Genomic DNA, 16,531 nt, shown 5'->3' with positions numbered 1-16,531 from the left:
GTGTGTGTGTGTGTGCGGCCAGACTGTTGCCATATTATATTGTGACACCAAGAAAGAGAAGAGAACTTGTCTAGATACCCACTTGAACTCTAGTGACCAAAATGCATGCTCATGAGTGAGTCATTTTGGAAACTGTTTTTCTCCTGATGGTAATGAATTTAAACCATTAATCGAATATGAGCCCAAGCACAGATTAGTAATATGAACTAGACTTGTCTTAGTTAGCTCTAGCTGCTATAAGAGTACAACAGATGGTGGCTTAAACAGCAGACATTTATTTCTTACGGTCTGGAGGCCAGGAAATCCAAGATGAAGGTGCCACATGGCTGGGTTCTCTGAGAGCCTGCTTCCTGGAGCACAAAGGCTGCTTTCTTGCTCTGTCTTCACATGGAGAGAGGAAGGGCTCTGGTGTCTCTCTTCTTATAAGGACACTAATCTTATCCTTGGGGGTCCCCCACACAACTTCACCTACACCTAATTACCTCCCATAGGCCCCACCTCCAGATGCCATCACTTTGGGCATTAAGGCTATAACATATGAATTCGGGGGTAGAGTGGGAAGAAAACATTCAGTCCATGACTGCAAAATAATGGGTGGGCTGCTCTGAGCCCCTGTGTGCAGTGCTTTCCTTAGAAGCCTCAAAGGGGACTTTGGCTCTACTTAGACATACAGTGTATATGGATTAAAAAGTAACTCGAGAGCATTCATCTTTTTCTTAGGAGCTCTAGGCTTAGAACTTGTGTTTAAAATCTTCCCTGTAGTGCCTAGAATGGGCCCAAGATCTTGCAGTGATCTGTTTTAAAAGATGCTTGGCTTCATTTATTTCCCTTTATGAAGAGTTTCAAAAAAGAAACATTCACTTGAATGTTTGCATAAGTCTTTTGTTGTTTCCATTTTAGCCATTTTTTAAGTGTACAATTCCGTGGTATTAAGTACATTTACATTGTTTTACAGCCATTGCCATCCTCCGTCTCCAGAACTTTTTAATCTTCTCAAACAGAAACTGTGTACCATTAAACACTAACTGCCCATTTTTCCCTACCCCAGCCCCTGGCAACCACCATTCTATTTTGTCTTATTGTGTTACTTTTATGTATACTTATATTGTTGATACTCAAAAGCTAAACCTTGCTTATTTGGAAGTCTTCACAGAGTTTGTGGGGTTAGCCTGGGACTAAAATGCAATCTTGATCACCAGTTTTGGAACATCTTGGAAGTGGGTAAAACTGCCTGAGTTTGTAGTGAAGAAATGCACTTCCAGATTTCTGGAGTAGACCAGAGATTTTCTTACCAACAGTGGCATCTCAGTCAACCCTGTTTGTCTTATCTCTTGGCCAGAAAACAAAACTGGTGGTTGTGGTACAATAAACCTTGTGTACACAGCTGCAGGAGGGAGCAGGGAGGTGACTGTGTTCTGAGGCTGGGTAACTAGCCGAAGATAATGGGGCATCTGGCACCATGCAGTTGCTGGTCACAACAGTTTTGGAATTGGATTATGTCCTGCAGTGATGGTGACTCTTTGAAGGGGAAGGCACTTTTGAATATTTGCATTGCTTTGAAACCAGCACCAGGGAGATATTGTGACTTATGGCCAGTCAGAGGCAAAGCTGGGTGTGTGAGGTTTTCAAATGCAGGAACAAAGGTTGTTGAAAAAAGGAGATAATCATTAATTTTGTCAGTGAAATTTGTTAAAACCCGAAGGCAATTTGGAGGAGTCAAAGCTGTTTTTAAAAATTGTTGTTAATCATGGTGTATCCTAGATATTAATCCTGGGTTAAGAGTATGAATTTGGGTTCAGAGTTTAGGTGTTCCGATTTGTGACTTTGGGCATGCTGTTTAAGCTTTCTAAGCCTCAGTTTCCTCATCTGAAGGATGAACACTGAAGTAGTTTGTTACTGGGTTCTTTGTAAGAAACAGATCAGATAATGCATAATGCATTTAAAGTGTCTGGCACAATCTAAGTTCTTAATACGGAAAACATCTTGTACCCCTGGAAGAGGTATATAAAATGGAAAATTTTATACGTATCTTATATATCTTTATCCTTCAAAACACTCTTGAGTTCTTCCAATTTTAAATTATTTGACTTATTTGAAACCTGAATACTTTTTATTGGATTGCATTCCGACATTATTGCAGTGTCTGGACCATCTTGCTTGAAGGCAAAACACTGCCTGGTGAGAAGTCAGGGATAACAGAGGCTGGTTCTTTCAGCTCAGTCAATCAAAACTGAGTGGCATTCCTAGTTCCTGATAGAGTGAGTGAGACAGATGCCAGGGTTTGAACAGTTCTTGCCCATTATGTTGTTTTCCTCTTCAAAAGGTAGGCTGGTATTTGTTTTCAGTAGCTAAGTTCATTATCTAGCTGTCTCTAAGCCATACCTCCCCTCTCCCATGTTTATGAAAAAGCAAAACAAAATTACTAGGCACTCACATCATCCTTTTAGAAGGATCTGGAGATTCATTAGCTGACACTCCCAGATTCTACAGATTTGGGTTGAGATAAAGAGAATATAAGTCACCCAGTCCCTTTTACCAGTCTGCTTTTTCATCCACAGGGGTTAGCAGAGGTTTGCAGCCTCGGGAGCAGGGGGAAGGGTGGGCACAGATAAGATCCAGTTTTGTTTTCTTATGCATCCAAATAATGCATCTGCTTTGATAACTGCCTGTCTGAATTTACTTGGAAAGGGCAATGAGTAATAGTGGGAGTGTGAAGAATGAGCCTTTAGACCTACCCAACTTGTGGAAATTCAGAAAATGTAATGCAGAAATGTACGTTTTTCCAGCTTGTGAATCCAAAACAATGGGATTGTTGGAAGAACTTTTGAGACTTGTTCTTTTTTTGAAAGCTTTATTGTGTTCAATGGGTACATGTGCTATGCTCATAAAAATTTGTGCCTTAAACACATTGCTGGGGAGGCTGTGGATTTTTACTACCAACAGAAGGTAACGCAAGATGCGATATTTTCTCAGCAGGCACTAGAAGATATTTTTGAAAGAAAGAAGGGGAAAATACAGCTTTAAGCAGAACATGCTGATACTGTTGGCAGACATATATGTCTTATAAACATGCTAGCGGAAAATGATTTAATTCTTTGCCACTAGTTTTGTCTTAATCATTCCTAAGGTGATTTTCTCTCCTCTTAGTTATGTAGTAGCCTGCTGGCTGACATTTAAGTATTGATTGTTAATCCTGGTGAATGAACTACTATAATTTGTAGTCATGGCTACAGATATAAAGAGAAAACATCTTCAAATGCTTTTAGTGCCTTTTTTTTGTCCTCATGATGTTGCCTTCCAGAAACCTTATGGAAGCACTGAAACTAAAAAGTTTTCACAATTTAAAAAAAAAAAAAAAATCTCATTCTTCTTGAGTAGAAAATTCATCAAGTTCTTGTAAAATTTTGCTTTGCCTTGCCCATGTAGGAACAATTGCAGTCTTTTCATTTTTAATGCGTATTATAATTCCATGGATGGAGATGGGTGGAAGTGGGGGAGAGGTAAGCCTGAGGTAGGAAGCCAGGCTGGAGAATTGATGTCTTTCTCCGAGGATGCCCCCATCACCCCCTCCTGCTGGCTTCTCGACCGTGGGACCCAGCCGCATCATTTCCTGTCCAAGTTGGCACTGACAGTGGCACAGTATCTCTGCCCAATGTTCTCAAACTGCAGTTGGCAAGTTTCCAGTAACAGTCACCCAGAGAAACAACTCACCCCTCTTTTTTTCTTTGCTGCCTAGGACAGCCGCCCCAGGCCTCAGTCCATCTGTGCCTTGCATTTTGGAATAGCCCCATTGAGTCCCCAGACCTTGCCTTTGATTTATATAGCAGTGGCTTCCTGACTGTCCCCCAAGCTTGCCTCTGTTTCCTTCTTTTATGCTGAGGCCCAAAGTCTTCCCTAGGGAAGATTCAGCAAATGCTTTCCTGTGGGAGAAAGGGAGAATATATTCTTCTCCAGTCATTTTTCCCTGTAGACTAGGTCAGAAAAATAGTTCAGTTTTGCGTGCCTGCTGTGTGCGAGGGATTTCCATGCATGACCTCACTTAATCCCTCCAACAGTACTGTGAGTGGGGTGCTATAGTCATTCCCAAGTTCAATTCAGGGAGATCGTTGGCCACAGGTCACACGACTAGGGTGAATGGCATTCCAAGGACAACAGCTTTACTCACTGTAGAGTAGACGGACTGGACAGTAAAGCTACTGGACAGCAGTTCCCCTGATTTGTCAGGGCTACTCCCCTACTGTGGGGCTTCACTTTCTCGGCGTACAGTAGTGTGGTAAGATGGAAGTGTTTCTGATTTCCCCTGCTCTCGACAATTTAGGTATCTCTAAGGCAATATGTTTTCTCTACCATGCTCTTCACTTCCTCCTGAGCCCTCTCTTGCAGTCCTCAACGTCTAGGTCTATTCAAGGCAATCTAGACTTTTCTACCATCCTCCTCAAGAGTCCTCTAGGCTCCGCCCACTGCCCACTCCAAAGCCACTTTCACATTTCTTGGTATTTCTTACAGTAGCATACTGTTTCGAGGTACTAAAATCTGTATGTTTTCTATTCCTGCTATAACACAGCTGACAAATTTAATGCTTAAAATAACACAGATGTATTATCTTACAGTTCTTTAGGTCAGAAGGTCAGCATATCACTGGAATCAAATCAAGGGGTAGGCAGGGCCAATTCTAGGAGAGAATCCATTTCCTCCTTGCTCCCAGCTTCTACAGGCTGCCTGCATTCCATGGCTCTTGACCCTTCCCTTTCCTCCATCTTTACAGCCACCAAAGAAGAGTAGAGTCTCTTTCATTTTCAGATTTCGCCTGTGCTACTTCTGTCATTCATCCCTCTCTCTCTCTGACCACAGCCAGAAAAGGCTCTCTGCATTCAAGGACTCATGATTACATTGGACCCACCCACACATCCTAGGTGGATCTCCTCATCTCAAAGGTCCCTAACCATAATCACATCTTCAAAACCCTTTTTGTCATGTGATACAACATACTCATAGGTTTGGGAATTAGGACTTGAACACCCGCGTGTGTGTGTGTGTGTGGGGGGGGGTTCTGGCTACCACACAAGGTAAGATATAAATACATAGCAAAATTAATCTCTGGTCTTCTTTTGCAGCTAGCATTCCTGTAGGCCAAGCATATAGTTTCTGATACAAGCAGCATTTTATTCAGGGCTCACCTATTCCATCAGGCTGGCAGCACATACCTTGCAGGACGGGCAAGATGAGCAAGAGCTTTGAGAAGACTGGCAGCTTCCTTCTTCCCTCTTTTAGTGAAAATAAGCCATAGAAGCAAGGAGACCACTTGGGTTGTGACTCTCCTTATTTTGAAATTAAGAAATAAAACTAAAACAACAAAGTACCTTTCCTAATGGAAATATCAATACTGAGATAGAAAACTGACCCACCTCCCAAAAGTCTCTTTCTCCTTTGAGCACAAAGCTAAACTGTGTTGTAGTTCAAACCTCTATTTTTTCATGGGAAAATTGGACCCCTTGGTGGCATTTGATGTGTTACTGAGTGTAGGGTTCCTTTGGGGAGGAGGGGAAGCCCTCTCTCTGCTCGCCACCTGGAATTTGATGCCAGTTCCGCTCTGACAGCCGGTTAGCCTGTAGGGCCCTTACACGTTAAATCTTGTCTCAGGAAATAATTTGATGGAAGATCAAAGCACGGATGGGGTAAATTAATTTTTCAACAAACCACAGGTCTAGGAGAATGTAAACATTGTCTCCTAAGGGCTGCTGATGTCCTTGAGGAGCAAGTAATTTTGGAGGCTCTTTTTCTCTAAGATTATCATTCTGCATTTGACTGTTTTATGAATTAATATGTTGAAAAAGAACTCTGAAAACTTGCATCTGACTAAGGAAAGGCCCTGAAATAACCAGTTATTTCTGTGTATTTCAGCATCTCTCTCATTTACAGCAGTGGGTTTCAAAGGCCTTGGGTGGGGGTGATTTTGCCCTTGGGTGCATTTAGCAGTGTCTGGAGACATTTTTGACTGTCATGATTGAGGGGAGGGGTGCTGCTGGCATTTGGTAGTTTGAGGCCAGGGATGCTGCTAAATACCTACAGTGTACAGGACATCCCATCCCCACAACAGTTACCCAGGCCAAAATATCGATAGTGCAGAGGCCGAAAAACCTTTAAAGGGACCATTTTCTATTTTTCACTTATTTAAATATGTTTTTAATACTGCACATAAATTTAATTACTCTGAGGTCCATTCCTTTTTATTTTTATTTTCTCATAACAGCATCTTGTCCTTTTTGGCTCGGACATGCATCGATTGAGTTGATTCCCCCCCAACACCACCTTTTTTAAGTATTCACCTTTTTTTTTTGTCTCGGAGCATGGCTCTTGGGGGCAGTATTGACAAGCAGATTGTGGCAGAGTCAGCACAGTAGGTAGAGTGGAAAGAACACAGAGCTTGCACTTCTCTCAGCCTCTACCTTCTTATCTGTAAAATGGAGGTGATAAAGCACCCAATTTAAGATGATTGTATTTAAGAGAGATGGTGTTTGGCAAATAATAAGGACTCAGTAATCGTCATTTTTGCCTAGACAAGTGATTAGGAGACTGTGCGCAAAGTCCAGCGGGCCTAGGACCCTTTTTTGTAAAAAGTTGCATATAAAAGAGAGGCATTAATCTTTATCTTTCTGCGATTGGTTTTAGCCCTCCAGGAAGGAGAAGGAGACTTTCAGCTTTTCAGTAAAGGTTACTCCAGGATCCACAGAACATCTGAAGTACTTAGAAGGCATGCCTTGCCTCGGGCCAGAGCTATTTTTAAAACTAAATTGACAGCAACTAGTTCAAGTTGGAACATTCCAGACTTAATTATAGATACCCGCAAAAGTTCTTTCAAACAAGTGGGTTTTTGCAGTTGGGTACTATTTGGCAAGAGCAATTTCTTGGCCAGTTACTTGTTTGAGAGTCAACCTAGAACATAAGGTTAGAAGTCAGATTGGTTAGAATTCTGTCTCTGTGTCAGAGCTTTGGTTGTCTCATTTATAAAATGGACTTCGTAATACTCCCCTCAGAGGATGACTATAAGAATCGCAATGAAGGCATGTTTGTAAGACATCTGGCACAGTAAGTTCTTCATAAATGATACCTATAAAGGTTACTGGTTGAAATTTTTCCAGTTTTTTAAATATCATGTACAAAAGTGCAATGAGAGATAAGAAGTTAAGTTTTCACCCAACCTGTTGCTTAGTATTTCTGTCCAGTTGTATCTTTTGCAAAAACTGATGTTCGAAAAACCTTGAGCCTTGGACTCATATCTTTGGACTCACTGCTGCTTGTCCTTTGAGGGAGGGAGAGTCAGCTCAGATCTCTATGACTTGTAGTTCTTGCCACTGAAGAGGAACGTTCCACATCACACTGTCAGTGCCACTGGAAAACTGGCAGGAGACAGTTTACAGGGTTTTCACTTGAAAAAACGTGATAAATCCAACTTATTAAAACATAGTGGTCATTGTAAAATTTGACATTTCTCTGGTTAATTTCTGTGCCTGTCAGTTTCCCCTTGCCACTTTTAAAATCTGAGTCCAGATTCTTCTCTTGAAGGAAGCTGCAGATTGTCCCTACTTTATCCTGATAATTTCTCAGTTTTACATCCCTGAACTACCTATCTTCTCAAGCTGCCTTTACTAATTTGCATTTGTAGACATTGCTTAGTAAGTATAATATTTCATGTTATGTTATTTCCCCTCCTTGGTGTTCTTGGAAGCTTGTTCCATGTCATTTATATATTTTGATATCACTATATATAGCTGGTGCAGAAGAGCATTCTGTAATCTCTTTGGGGGGACATTCTATAATCTCAGTACTTGTATTTGCTATTGATGATGAACTAGACAAATTTGAGATTAGCAGTTAATTAGAGGGACCAACCAACACTGTATGCAAGTAAACGAGGTTGACCTGATGGGTGGTGAAGAGGAGATATATAGCATGTTTAGTTGGGCAATCTGACAAATCAGCAGAGCAGGTGCTCTGAAGGGGAAGTATTATGGGCACATAATACTGGGAACATAAGTAGGAGGTGGTGGTCAGAGAAGTTTAAGCCGAAACCTGTTGAGTGAGATGGAGTTAGCCTGGTGAAGTGGCAAATTAGAGAAAAAGCTGTTCCACACACAGAGGGGAGAGCATCCTGTGTTCGGAACCAGAGCAAGTTTTATGTGTGATGGTCATAAAGGGGAGGGTGAACCGTGTTCAGAAATTTTAAACATTATCTCAGAGATCGTGGGAAATCATCGAAGAGTTTTAAGCTAGGAGTGTAATCAGAAGTGCAGGTTGGAAAATTCCCCCCAGCTTGGGGATGTGAGGATGGCCTGAGGACTGAGGTTCCTGCAATATTGCCCAGGTAAGGGAAATTATAGCCTGGGCTAGGTCAGGGGCCACGGGACTAGAGAAGGGTGATGAGATCTCTGTGAGCTGACTGAATGGGGAGAGGGAAGAGCCAAGTGCAGTACCCAGGTTTCTGGGAGGCCCAGTTGCTTGTTACTCAGTGAGAGGAAGCCTAGGAGGTTTGGGAGAGGCAGGCACAGGGAAGTTAAGCTCAGTTTTGGACAGATTGAGTTCTAGGCTCTGCGAAATTGTCAAAAGGGAAATGTCAATTGAAAATGTGCATTTAAAGTTTAGAAAAGAGAGGGAAAAGCACAGTGAGTTGGGTTCTGTGAGTCTCCCCCTTATAGGTGGTCATTGCAGCTGTGAGGTAATAAGACCACCAGGTTGGGGTGGGGGCGGAGAGTGGGAGAAGAGGGCTTAGGGCCCACCCCTGAAGAGTATCCTGCAAGGGAGACTGAGGATGGCTGGCCAGAGAGGTCGGAGGAAATCCACATTTCAAGGAGGGGACATTTACCAATGTCCAGCCCTACGGAGTTGTGAGAATTGAGTAGGATGTCTGGATTTGGCAGCAAGACCAGTCCAGGGACTTAATGGCTGCCGAATCCTGAGCAGAAGGTGGAGGAATGGATGGGATGTGCAGAAGCAGCAACAGCATGTGTAGATGCAGTGCTTCTGCTTGCTTGTGTGGCCCTTTAAGGGCATTAGGAAAAGATGTGCCCCCTCTAGGCGGGCACAGTCCCTGGGTATATGACTTGGTGCATGGACCATGGATCAGACTTCAGCTCCCACATGCCACCTTAGCTGGTGCTGCTGTTTAGTGTGCAGACTGCACCCTCCATGCATGGTCGCTTAAGGTAAATCAGTGGTTCTCAATCCGGGACAGTTTTGCTCCACAGGGGATGTTTGTCTGGAGATGTTTGGCTATGTCTGGAGATGTTTCGGTGATTGCAACTGAGCCAGATTGGGAGGGTGCTGTCTCTCCTCTAGTGGTCAGAGGCCAGGGATGCTGCCGAACACCCTAGAAACACACAGGACAGTCAAAGAATTGTCCAGCCCCAAGAGCTCATAGTGCAAAGGCTGAGAAACCTTGGTGTATGTAGATGAACCTTTCAAGATCTTGGTCTGTGAAGAGGAGGGTATGGGAGGGTGTTAACTGAAGATGGACCTGAAAACAGAGCCCTTATGTACTTTGCTAAATCTCATTTGTGCCATTTTTCATCCTGTCTTCTCACCTCTCTACCAAATAATTCTTATTCCTCAGCTGTAGCTCTTAAGCTGTTTATTGTAGCTATTTTCACTACCCTGAATAAATACTGTAATGCAGGGTAAACTGAGTCCTAATTTCTGTTTCTAGGCTCTTTGTATGACATCTGTATTTTAATACCATTGGTCAGAAAATTCTGTTTTGGCAACCGAGAGATCGATGTCGCTTTAGCTAATCTAAAGTAGTCCATAATTCAGTGTCAGGTTGATAAAAGCTCTAATGCACGGTCAGTCAGCCCCTTGACTGTCAGGCTTGGAAAAAAGATAGGAAATATTCCTTGTCTTTGGATGCAAGTCTTGTTTCTGGCTTTGGAAAGAAAGGAGTACAAATGGTTCTCACCACATAGGGTTGCAGCGGCTCTCCCAGCATTTTTGGAACAAATCAAGTCATTATCTCACAATGTCAAACCTGTGTTTCTAGATCAGTTGTATGGAACATTTGGGGGCTGATGAGAAAGAGGAGGATTAATTAGCAGCTCCCTTTCTTGGTGTCCTTTTTCAGCCTTCTCGAATTGCAGCATGAGAGTCCGTCAGACATGCTGGCTGCTCATCTGGTACTCTGTGTTTTGCATGGTGCAAAAGGTTGCTGGCTAAATTTCGTGAGCCCTCTAATGTGAGGCTGTCAGTGTCCTGGGTCTAATGAACAAGAAAATTTACTGTAACGTGTTATCAATGGAAAAGCACTTCAATTCTCAGAACGGCCTTGGAGAGTCCTAGGTAAGTTTGAAGGGCAAAGCTGCCTTTTCTGTTTCAGGAATATTTTACCTTGCAACAGTGGATAAATCTAAACCCTTTGAAAGAATAAAAACAAGCTGAATATTAAGTTTTGGCAGAGTGCGTTCAAGGCAATGAGAATGTGGGTTAAGAACAGGAAGTCTTAATTTTAAAAAGGTGGTAGCAGAGATGGATTAAATGAGCTGCTGGCTGGATTGAATGTGAGATATGCTTCGATTGTGGGCACGTTCTTTCTGAAAAAATTACTGTATATAGAGATGTATTTTAGACCCTTTTTTATTAAATTGTCTCTAATATAGTTTAAAAAGGCAATGGCCAATGATAAGAATTCTGTTCCTGCACAGTGAATACCATTATACAGATGGTACAACTGTGCTTTTTGTATATCTGTACAGCTTAACTCAGACTACAACCCCACAAAATAGTGAATCATACTGTAGCTTTTAAATTTCTGTAATGGACTAGCCCATGTTATGAAAGGGGAAAATGGTGGTGGGCAGGAAACAGGAAGTCGTAGGCTAAAAATGTTGATGTAAAATCTTATTTCCATTTTGGCAAAGTCTTTGATCTTATAGTTAAGAAAGAGCTTGAAATCATCCTACATTTAAAAAATTTTCCCTAGTCAGGACTGTGAGAAATATTGATAAACATTTATCCTGTTTTTAAAGTGTACCATAGTATGAAATTCATAATCTTTCTTCATACCTACTGTAGCATATGGTTATCTATAGTTAAGAAAACGATTTTTCATTTGTCTTTTGGGTTAACCATTTCCTTTATTATATGTACTAAAAATTCTTTATGATAATTTCTTGAGGAAAGAATATTTTTATAGATAAAAAATTAAGGAGAAATAAGATAATCCTTATACCTTCATAATGTCAATAGTCATTCTAAACCACATTGCAAGCCCTCAGTGAAAATGATTATTAAAGATTTTTTCTCACTTTAGGTAACCAGAAAATTATGTAGGAAAGGGTCCAAACTCCTTTTTTAGTGTTATTTTACTTATTAACCGAGGAGAGCTTTCTAAAAGTTTGTCAGTGATCTGTGGAGGGTTCCTGATTTTGTGATTGCTGCAGGTGAACTTGGTTCTTCCTGTGCTATTAAACCCTCATTAGACCATGTAGATGCTCCTGCTTGCTTTCTGGGACTATTTTAAGAATAAATAGCAGTGATATTTGCCAAGAATGTTTAAAAAGAGACTGCAAACAAATTTATATTTATTTGAACAAACAGTCATCATGTAGGTGAAAAAAAATGCAATAGATGCAGTATGAGAAAATTTTTATAAGCAAACATCTCCCCCCAACTAACTCACCATGTACTTTGATGTCTGCGTTCCCATAGGGGGAAAAAAAAAAGTTATACCGAAATGTTAACAGTGGTAAAGTTTCTTTTGGAATTAAAGTAATTGAATTAAAAAATTTTTTTCTGATCAAGATTTTAAAACATGACCATGTTATATTTATGGAATAAAAGTAAAATAGAGGGGGAAGTTAAGTGTAAATATATAAATGGCAAGAATTTAATAGTCTGGTTAAAGAACTATGCATTTCATGAAATTACAGATGAGAGCACGTAAAATTAGTATTTTCACTTTAATTCCATCAGGAATTCCAAAGAAGTTTCTTTGGTTTTCTTTTCTTCCTTAATCCACAGGAAAATGGAAGGGAAGGAAGCACTTGTGAATTTTCAGCTCTTCTGCTCTCTGGTTTCCTCTCTCATTTGATGGTTCGTCTCCCAAGCCTCTTATTCCAAAGCCTTCTAGAGGGAGTGGAGAATGTCTCATCAAAACCCTTCTGCAAGATCTGTCCCCTACGTTCCTGTAGTAGGTGTGACTGCAGGCCACTTGCTTCCCTAACTCCCCACTCAGCCCTGTGAGAAAAGAGTGCTTTAATTAGTGTACAGTGATTCTGCTTCCTTCTATGGCCGATTTAGTTTATTTTAAGTTTCTTCAGTTTATCAGTGAAGAAAATGCCTAGGAGTTATTCATAGCAGAAAAGAACTAAACTGATAGAGGAAAGCTCCATGTACGGTGTTTCAAGGCAGACTCTGTTCATGTTTAGCAGTTTTTGTTTCTTTAGATAAAAGACTAGGCAGCCCTTAGAAAAGACTGTTTTTCCTTCCTTTTCCAATTCCGGCTCACTATTCTAGTTCAGACAGCTGTCTCAGCACACAGCTTGAGACGGAGAGGTAAATGGCCATTTTTTTTTAATATTCCTTCTCTAAGCCTCTGAACCAAGTAGTGAGAATGTAAGTTTAAAAAACATAAATCTTTTTTTCTTTTTTGATGTAGTTTATATTTTTGTTTTGATGTGAAAATTTAAGGCCTTATGAACCTGACTTCCACTAGCCCCTTGCTGCTTTGTGGTGGGTGGGAGATAAGCCACCTCACTCTGTGCCCTAGCCACCTGGCTCCTTTGTTTCTTTCTCCTCCTTGTCCTCTGGGGTACAAATGGCAGTGACTCCATGACATAGGAACTCGGAAGCTGATGACTAAATCCCCAAGCAGGTGGCTGCCTATTGTCTGTCTGGAGGAAGTGAGCAGGATTCATCCTGGGACTGCTTTCATCTCCTGATACCTTCTAGGGGGCAAAATGATCCTTATTTGGGATTAGAGGATTGCACACACACAGTCCTAGGTCAGAAAGTTCCCAAGGGAAAACTACCTTGCTGGCTTTGGTCTTTTTTCTCCATGTAACTGAGGCCTTTCAGAGAGAGGACTTGCTTTTTCATTTGGGCACATCTGCAATAACACTGGATTGGATGCAGATATTCAGAATAATGAGTTCTTATTAAAAAAAACCAGAAAACCAGACACATTGCAGGTGGAATAAATAAGCAGACAATCTGTGCTTCCCCCTGAGGTCACAATTTTTAGTATCTTTTTAGATATTGGTGATTCTAAAGAGAAGTTTCAATCTTTAAATGGGTTTTATGCTCACCATTAGGGTGTTTAGTATCAAAAACACACTTTTCAATAACGTGGTGCTAGCTACCTGTTCCTCCCACAGCCACTCATAAGGCTGACTACAGATCTTTAACAATGTATATTTTGGGGCTGAGTAGCAAGAACAGATAGGTGATCTTCATAAAACGCCATTGTCAGAAAGTAACCTGGACTCCTTTGACAGATTAAATTCTTTCAGAAGTGGGAGGCAGTAGCTGTAAGCCTGAGAAAATACTCACACTCTCAATTCTAGGTCTCTGGGATTGTGAGAAGTAGGGGCTTAATTATAGAGAAAGGCCCAGCAGTCAAACATTTCATTTCATTTCATCCAATTTCTTTTTCCATTCTTTAACCAAACTATCTATCTTTTGACTTTCTTCAACTCTGCTTCCTCTTCTCCCTGATAATTTTATTTTGATCTGAAAATGTAAGGCCTTATGATTTAAGGCCTCCCTGATCATTTTCTGCCATATGTTTAGAGGTTTCTCTAAGAGAATGTAGCTCCAGGAGTCTTGAATTTTAATTCAGCCCTCTTTTTGCCATGTCGTGGTATCTCGCATCTTGAGAGAAGCTGAGTGGGAGACAGTAAGGGAAAGCTGGAAAAGAGGTGAGGGGCCAAAAAAGAAAGCAAAACTGGAAATTGAAGGCAATGCATGAAGAACATGACATGAAGGAGGATGGCAATTCATGGTTACTGCCACGTATGTAACCAAAATTGTGATGAGACCATGAAGCTTTCCCCCCTCACCAGGGCTTTTCCCAAGTTACAATTAAAGTAGAAAGATAAGGCGAGAATGAAAGCATGTTGGGGGTGGGGAACAGAGAAAGAAAAACAGATTTACCTATTTCTCTCTTTAATCTAAATTGACTAGATGAGAGGAACAGTCATTACCCATGATGATATTTAATACCAGATTAAGTATACTAGGTTATTTGGTTTTATAAGAATGAGTCCCAAAATTTTAAATCTGAAGTTAGCTGTCTGTTTAAACTCAGAGTGCAAAGTTTTCTTTTCAGCTTTTACCACATTCTGCTTTTGGAAACCAGAAAGATGTTGAAAGAATTTACCTTCTCATCTGACAGTATTGCATGTCTGAAAACCTAACTGATCCAAACGTGTGTTTACCGGTGGGACTAATAGAGTTGGCTGGGCGAACGTTGGCAGTAGATGCTCTGATTGGGGGAAGAGTGGTTGAATAGCATGTGCAAAGGCCCTGAGATAGGAACGGGGCTTTAGCCTCTTCGAAGAACATATTAGCATCCTGTGATTGCTGTAGGAAAATGGACAACAGGAAGACAGAAGTAGAAGCAGGAAGATCAGTTAGGAAGCTCAGGAACTTGCCCAAAGGTCTGTTACTGGTAAATGGCCAAGCAGGTCTCAGACCCAGGTCTGTAGAAAGATAAGGCATCATCTCCTCAGCGTTTGTTAAACAATATATGGTAATGATGTTCATGTTAACCCAGAGCATATTTAAAAAGTTGTTAACTGACAGATATCTTTCGATATGGCTTATTGGTCTTTTAATTATAACATAAAATGTATGTTAAATTATCAATTGCAAAAAGGAAGAGAAGTACTCATTTGAATGAACCAGCAGAAACTTGGAATTTTGCCTGCCTCTTCTTCAGCCTTGCCAAAACATAATTTCTTTAATTCATCCAATCACATTCTTGACTAATCTGCGCAAGTCTGTACTATGCCTTGGCTTTTCCCCCATAACAGTTTAGAGATCTTTAAAGTAAATATTTTGAAATGCTTTCTCTTGATCAGAGCGTTTGCGGTTAGATGCTGTGTACACTGCTTTTATTATAGAATGCGTTGTTTTTTCAGTCATGGGGACCTTTGTTAGGAATGAATGCAGTTGTAATTTTGTCACCTTTATTTTAAAAATCATTTATCAGGTGCTTTTCTATAGAAGGTGATTTCAGATGTTTACAACCTTTACTTTGAGAGACTTAAGTATGTTCAAAAGTATTTAAAATGGAATAGTTTTGTTAGCTAATAATGATAAAATTACTATTGTGGGTTGAGGGCTGCTTTGTGCCAGGCAGTGTGCCTTTTCTTTTAATCTAATTTATTTTCTGATTACAGTTATTTTCTGATACAGTATTATATTAGTTTCAGGTGTACAACATAGTGATTAGACATTTATATACCTTACAAAGTGATCACTCCAATAAGTCTAGTCCCCATCTGACACCATACATAGTTATTACAGTATTATTGACTGTATTCCCTATACTGTACTTTACATGCTGTGACTGTTTTTATAATTGCCAGTTTGTATTTCTTTAATCTCATTCACCTTTTTCACTTATCTCCCCAACCACCTTCCCATCAGGTGACCATCAGTTCTCTGTATCTATAAGTTTGTTTCTGTTTTGTTTGTCTTTTTTTTTTAATTCCACATATAAGCGAAATCATATGGTGTTTGTCTTTCTCTGACTTATTTCACTTAGCCTAATATCTTCTAGGTCCATATATATTGTCACAAATAGTAAGATTTTGTTCTTTTTTATGGCTGAGTAATATTCCATTGTATATACATACCACATCTTCTTTATCTATTTGCCTGTTGATGGATGCTTAGGTTGCTTCCATATCATGGCTATTGTAATGAACATAGGGGTGCATATATCTTTTCAAATTAGTGTTTTGAATTTCTTCAGATAAATATCCAGAAGTGGAATTGCGAGATCATATAGTATGCTTGTCACATCTTTGATTTTTATGACTTCCCTATGCCGAAGGTTCTACTGTAATAACACATTTGTTTGTTTTTGCTTTCGTTGCCTTTGCTTTGTGTCACATCCAAAAAATCATTGCTAAGACTGTCAAGGAGCTTGCCACCTGTGTTTTCTTCTAGAGTTGATAGTACTGTAATTTTCAGTTTACATTTGGGAAAACTGAGGCTTAAAGCGGATTAGTAAGTTTTCCAAGGTGGGAAGTGACAGAGCTGAGACTTGAACTCAGGCCCTCTCAGAGTCCTTGCTCTTCAGTCCTGTGCAGTGCTGCTTTCAGGGTCGAGTTTGTTTTAGGCAGTTGTTGACAGTCACTTCAAATGCTGAGAACTAGTGTAACATGAGAGAAGGAGTAAATTTGAGCACTATAATGAAATATTTTCTTATAAACTATTGTAAGGGTTTTGTTCTAGAGACTATGTATGAGGAATAAGAAAAATAGAAGCTAATTGCTAACTTTCACATTAGTCAACTCACCCCGAATTTTTGGTA

The 16,531-nt window shown here is 40.4% G+C and overlaps 1 protein-coding gene across 5 annotated transcripts in view; it reads left to right on the top strand.

Moving 5' to 3' along the window:
• Positions 1-16,531, top strand: part of KANK1 (KN motif and ankyrin repeat domains 1) — a 177,218-nt gene that overhangs the window by 23,278 nt on the left and 137,409 nt on the right. For 2 of the 5 annotated variants that reach the window (XM_039888177.1, XM_039888168.1), the window contains exon 3: positions 12,007-12,179. The exons of the other annotated variants lie outside the window; for them this stretch is intronic. The gene's annotated coding sequence lies outside the window, so the exon portion shown is untranslated. The remainder of the gene's footprint in view (positions 1-12,006; positions 12,180-16,531) is intronic. 5 annotated transcript variants of the gene reach the window in all.

This window comes from Pteropus medius, unplaced genomic scaffold, assembly GCF_902729225.1.
Source record: "Pteropus medius unplaced genomic scaffold, Ma_sr-lr_union100, whole genome shotgun sequence".
Taxonomy (NCBI): domain Eukaryota; kingdom Metazoa; phylum Chordata; class Mammalia; order Chiroptera; family Pteropodidae; genus Pteropus; species Pteropus medius.
This window is presented reverse-complemented; position numbering and strand designations above follow the sequence as displayed.